Consider the following 6,847-nt stretch of genomic DNA (forward strand, 5'->3'; position numbering starts at 1 on the left):
GAGGACAATGTTCATGCTGTGTCCTTTGGGCGTGTCTTCTTGTATTTTGTTTAAGCTTTAAAAAGCATAGAAAATAACTGCCTATTGCTGCTGCACATCATGTCTCACTGAGACTATACAGTATGATTCATAGGAAGATCCATAGATTAGGAGACAAAACACAGAAAAAAATGTATTCCTATTTAACAATAGACTATTTGAGGGCTTCTGGGTTCCAGGCCAAACTCCGGAGTTGACTGTACAAACCTGACAGCTTTCAGCATGACACTTCAGTATACCTGCATGCAAGGAGAGAAAAAGCATACTTGCCACACAGTGCCCAGCAATGCACAATGTTTGCCAAGTAGTCTGAGCCTCTGGATGAGTTGCAGCATAAATAAATCTGGTATCAACATCTATAATTTTGCCACATGAAAGGCAATAAAGGAACAAAGCAAGGAACTGATGTGATCAAAAACCATATAGTCTGAAAGACAGCACTTGAGCTTCCTGCTCTAACCCCATCGTGACCTGTGCCATGGGCCAAAAACCACTCTGGACCCTGAAAGATGGTGCGTGGAAGCTGGCTTTGGTCTTGCTGCGTGTCAGCTGGGCAGACGGCTGTGTGAAATGGTCCCCAGTGCAGAATGAGTTTGCTTTGAGCAGCAGATCTCAAATCATTTCCATATGTTACTTTGAAGAAGAAAATGACTGGTAAGACTGAAAACAGAGTAACCAAGAGCCAAGAAAAAAATGCCCTGAAGTGCCCAGATCTTAAAGATAGGCCAGTCCGGGGAATTCATTTACATCTGCAAGACGTGCCTGCTGCAACACAGCCCGTCACACACTCTGTGTGGTTCCCAGCTGGAAGGTTTCCAGCACCCAAGGGGCAACATTGGGAACATTTTACCTGCTGAGCAAATGCTAAACAAACAGCTCCGCAGCGTGAGGGGGGCCGTGCAGCCAGATGGGGTGCCGTCATTATCCGAGGTATGTCACATAGCTCTCCCGTGTTTGCTTAAGGACAGGCTCAATGACACTTTGAACAAGCCATGATACCCTGATTAAATTCTAACACAGATAATGGTGTTCTGCCTGCCATCCAACCGTGTTTAACTTGAACGCAATGTTCTCTCTTTCTTCTGACCTAAGGAGTTGTGTCTAGATCAGCAATTAACCTGCACCTCAGCAGCAGGGCAAGAAGTTTCTAAGCACAGTCCTGACAATATTTGTCGGAAATTCCTTGCTTAGGCACCTATGCACAAGTATGATGGACTTCAAGGACTCTCCCTCTCCTCAGCTCTGAGTGAGGACAGGAATTAGCACAGTGGGAAACAGATGCAGGTCAGAGCACTAGGCTGCCTCACCAGAACCGGGAGATAGAAAGTAGCATCCGAAGCACGGCAAAAAAGACCCTGTGAGGCTCAGGCCTCCAGAGAGAGGGAAGGAGATGGGAGAGCAGCAGGTCTTTGCCTCCCGCAATTTGGATGTGAACCGTCTTTGTTTTGCATCTTTAACTTTATACAACCTCTGGGCAGCTTCAGCAGTTTGTGAACTGCCCAAGCATCTGTAAATGTGATTCTTGACTTTAAGATCTCTGACGCAAACCGAATTAAAGAGCAATGAGATAGTGTGCAGCTACTGTTGACTTCTTTTCCAGGAATGCATGTGAAATACTACCAGTGTTTGTTTTGTAATAGAATGTAAATACCCCCATTGAAAAGAATACTCGGTTCCCGTGCTTTTAACAGAAGTAGTCTGGGGAGAGCTCCCTCTCCGAGCATCATCTATGACACAGTTCTCTTGCAAGATAAATGCACACATAAAAGCAGTCCAAACAGCCATTTGCTTATATGTTTGTCTCTGAAAGCAGGTGGCAAAGTAAACACATCATGTAGTTGGTCAGATCCACTGTTCTTGGTCTGGACTGACATCCAAACAATGTCTGGACCGACATCTAACAAACTGGCTACAGAATCAAGCGATTTCTGATGCAAGTTTCTGCCTCCCTCCCCCCAAGATAATAGAACATTTTCCCAGATGGAAGGAACCCACTTTAAAAACAATAGGTCTTTGAAATGTCAGCTAAGGCTTGCTTGGCATGTGCTGTGTGCCGCAGGAATACGATATAGCCTTTTTCATTCTCCAACTGTAACCCTCTAAATCTGAAGCAGCAAGATGATTAAGAGGTGTAGGTCTAGTTTCCTGCTCTGCTACTGATTTCTGGCCTCTCCTGTGGAAGTCACTTAGCCTCACTCTATCTCCGCTTCCCCCAGCAGGATGAGGACAAAAGCGCTTTCTGGGCTGAGGATAAATCCAAGCTCACGACCATGTTTGCATGCTCCAGTAATGGGGATCAGTAGTTGAATTACTTTGAACAAGCTTTAAGCCAGCCACACGAGAACTGATGCGGTGTGGTTTGCAAAAGGAGTCACGAAGCTGCATCCACACAAACTCGGAGGCTATGGCCAGCAATGGCTACGGTTACCTCGGCTCCGTGTACACCACGGTCCCGTGGACAGTGTAGATGCCTCCCTGCCTTCTCTGTCTGAACAAGAACCACGTTGTTTCTGCTATTTATTATACCAGTGGTTTGTGCCATTTCTCCTCAAAGCCCCTCCTTGTCTCCTCTAGTATGAAAGGGGAGAAAGTCACCCAGGTCATAAGACTCGTGCTAGGAGCTTGGGCAGCGAGCCTGTCTCTCCCAGCGTTATCCCTCCACAGCCTCAGTAAGCAGAGCTGCTCCTCTGGTCTGGTCACAGCAGGCAGTGTAAGAACCCGATGTTCCCCTGTCTGTTGGGGCCTCTGTGTGCTCCCAGACTTCTCTCGCAACGTTACTTGTTCTGATCTCTCATGTCAGGACATTCTTTGATCTTTAGATAATTACAGGGGAATTACAGTTAGTGCTATACCCAAGAATTAAGGGGAAGGCAAAAGTTTCTCTCTCCCCTCCCTTCCAGTTTTAACCCCTTTGCTCTCTGTGGTACAGGTCTATGGTTCTCAGCTGAAGAGACTCCAAGACTTGAAAGAGTCCAGTGTGCACCCCCAAGAGACATGGAGCTCAGCCACCCCCAGCCTGTACCACTCCTGTGAGCAGTGTGTCAAACCAATTCATGAAAGCCTCCAGTGAGATAATCCATTACCAGGGTAAGTGTGATGCCCTAATCCTAGTTAGGGAAATGGGATATTTGCCAGAGCAAGGACAAAGTAAGGAGCATTCATCCAACTTACAAGGAAACGCAGCATTAGGTTGCAAGCTCTTCCCTGACCTTGGCAAGCACTTCTGAAAGTGCTGCTCACAAACAACAGCTCATTAAATGGCAGGATCTGGCTCAGGGTCAGCATCAAAAACTGAAAAGGAAAAACTACTAGAAGTAAGGCTCTCAAAACTTTGGTGACATTCAGACTGGCTGTGGAGTCAGGCATGACTGCTCTTGTCCTTCTATCACCCTGACCGATGTAAGTGCCAGCAGATGGCTCTCAAGGTCTCAATGCATCTTTCCTGATTTCTGTACCTTAAACAGAGTGCAATGAAACTTCTTGTATGCACGTGACACGCACACTTCCACTGTGTACCCCTTCCCCTCCCCACACTAGGTTAGTATCTGTCCAGTCAATTTAGCAAGACAAGCCAATCTGCTGGTGACTCACAAATATGATCTGTCCAGTGTTTTTTCTTTCCCACATTTTTATATTCGATACAGGAATCATGATATATAAAAAGAAAAAGGCTTTGAACTGATGACTTCTCTGGTGTCTAGATCTTGTGATCAGGGTTCTTCCAAACTCACACTGGCCTCTGAAATACACAGTCCAGCTCTCCACTTTCTTCTCACTTTTCCACTGTATAAGAGAAACAAACAAACAAACAAGCAAACCCCAACCAAAACCACCTTATCTGTCCTGACATAAGAAGTAACTCATCAAAGCAAGAGGAGAATGCGGGGTATAAATTCCACATTCCACTCCACAGCATTTTATGAGCAGGACTACTTGACTCTCTCTGAAGTCAGTGTTTTTTCCCACATCAGTACTGAAAGCTAGAGGAGGTGCAGGTAATCCATTGGGTAATCCAAAGAGTAAGCAAAGACTGCTCTCTCCATTTAACACGTACCATGCAGAAGCATCGCTGTGTACTGACACTGGACCAGCATGAACGATATGTGCAGCTGGACTCAGGGCACCAGATGGCAGCATTTATTATCTGGAGATCCTAGAGCAGCTGGGACTGGCAGTTCAGTGCTTGACAGTCCGTGCTACTAAAGCCCCTAAAGGTTGGGCTACAGCCCCTTCTTCTTCCTCTGCCTCGATGATCACGATACCACTTGGTAAGGGTAATAGATAAGAGCAAAGCAAACCTGTACGTGCCACGTCTCCCCACTCCTTTCACATGCAAAGGATGGTTTCCTTGCTATGAGAAATGCTTGCTCTCCTTATTAGACATTCACCTTTTGCCTGTTCCTTCCTGCCTATTTTTTCCCCTGGAAGGCTCTGGTCCCTCAACGGGCTCCTGGTTATCATGAATACCAGTGAAGGATATTTAGCAGATTTAGCCCCTGCCAAGACCTGCTTTTTTTTGTAGCAGATTTCATTCAAATACCAGACATATCAGTAGGAGCAGGCTTTTATCTGAGAGGGAAGAGCTTGGCTGGAATTTAAACATTGAGCCAGGGAGAAAGCCTAAAAGCTATCACAAGGTACCTAACCCTTCTCATGCCAAATGGCAACACACAGGATGCCATGGCTGGAAGAGGCCCTTCTAGGCACAGCAGCTGGTTTCCCAATTTCTTCACCTTCATTTCCTCTTTAAGGCTTGAATACTTACACCCAGGGTGGCGAATGCAAACCAACATCTGTCATACAAAGTTTTCTGCATTGAAAAATATTCACGATCAGATGGCCACACTCTGGACTGGTTTTAGAGTTAATGACTGAGTTGAGGTTGTTGTCGTCAATCGTTACTGCACCTGGAATTACTGCAATCACAGGATTGTCAGGAAAGGGAAGCCAGCTCCTGATATATTCTTCCTAGCAAATGCACGCATCAGAGCAAGAGCTATCCTTCTGGTGTCTGGCGTGACTCTCTGTCGTCTCTGCCAGACCATTTTCCCCAGGTGTGACATATACCCAGATCCCAAGAAGATCTTTCTTGGGATCTAACCACTACCCTAACTACTACCTCCTTCCAAAGCTATGTTCCTGAAAAATCAGTTTAGCTATTTCTTTACATTTGAGACATCAGAGAGACCTCATTTCTTTACCGGAAAGACCCACAATTTCCACACACAGCACCTCAGCTTCTATTTCATGCCCAAGTGCCCCAATCTGCCAGAGCACAGATCCTGAGATCTCTGAGGGCTCTTGTGAGGCTGGGCTTCACCACCACACGGAAGCTATTCCAGCCAGAGGAGCAGCTTGCCCTGATCTTACGGCCACGACCATCGCTGTGGCATGGCTGTACTCAACAGCAACACCTGCTCCAAAGGCCACCAAAGGTTTTCACACTGTAGCAGAGAACAAGAACTGTTTGTTTCTCCCACCTCTGCTAATTAAACAGCCATTGTAGGCAGCTCGCTGAAAGGAAGATTGACCAATGCGGTTGCATCAGTCAAGCTACAAAAATAATTGTGTTGCCTAAGTCTCAGATGTTTCTGTGGCTCTGCTTTATCAAGGCTACATTTTAAAACCAGCTCGTGGTGATTACCCAAGTGGCAAACATCCAACTGTAGCAGTTGCTCAGAAACTGGTTTTTGAAATACAAGGCACTGACTCTCTGTTTTTGTTTGTTGAGTGTTTTGTTTTTAAACTTTTTCCTGCTCCACAACCCCATTTTCTGTTTCAAAATCAAGCTATGCTGATCCACAGGGACGGTCTCAGGACATTCAGAAAGAGCTTTTCTGTTTCATTTTTGGGTTTTATTAGAGCTTCCCACTAGGCCCCTATGAATAGAAGATGTTTTCCCCCAAAACATGATGAATTTAAAATTATTCCCCTGCTGCCTTTGCAGCGTCTCTCATGTGCTCCGTGTCCTAGGGACGATCTGCCATCAGCCTCACTCCAAGCTAACGCTGTTTTGAAGCTGTGTGTTTTCACACTTTCTCCCCCAAATCAATCATCTTCACAGTTGCAGGTTTTAAAGTCTGTAACAGGGGAATATTATGGACACTCGAAGGCCCACATGCTGCAAAGGGGGATTAATCTAGGCCGATGTATGCGTCCACATAGAGTCTGGCTCATTTAGATGGTATTGCATGTGGCTCTTTTTTCCAGAAGTCCTGTGGTGCACATCAAGTGATCTAGGGCCAATGACTTCAGCACTCACATGAGGATTACTCATCTAATTAGGGGGTTTGCAGGCTCTGCCCCTGCGTTTCTGTGCACTGCTAATGTCATTGTACCGACTTCTGGAACGTTTGTCATTTAGCGACTGGCTCCGGGGTTTGTTTTTCTCTGGATTTTCCCCGGTAGATCGGACCCCACGAGGCAGCGGCGGCGCTGCCCGCACGCACCGAGCTGCTCTGTGCACAAACGCAGCCAAGCTCAGAGCGTAAATTTGGGGAAGGAGGAGAAAACCAGACCCCTCAAAGCACTCTTTCGCCGAGGAGGCTTTTCGGCTCAGTGACACAACGACGTCATCACCCCTTTTCTCCACGTCACTGAACCCCTCCCCGCCCCAACAGCCACTTGTTGCTCTGTGTGTCCCTCACTTCTACCGGCGCCGCCACGGCAGGTCGCCTCCCAGCCGCTGTAGGCAGCGGTGAGCCCCCCCAGATGTGCAGCCCCCCCCAGATGTGCAGCCCCCCTCCCTCCCGCACCACAGCCGCCCGGGCTCGTCTGATGCAACCACAACATCACCACGTGGCCACGC

The sequence above is a fragment of the Harpia harpyja genome, chromosome 14 (assembly GCF_026419915.1).
Source record: "Harpia harpyja isolate bHarHar1 chromosome 14, bHarHar1 primary haplotype, whole genome shotgun sequence".
NCBI classification, from domain to species: Eukaryota; Metazoa; Chordata; class Aves; order Accipitriformes; family Accipitridae; genus Harpia; species Harpia harpyja.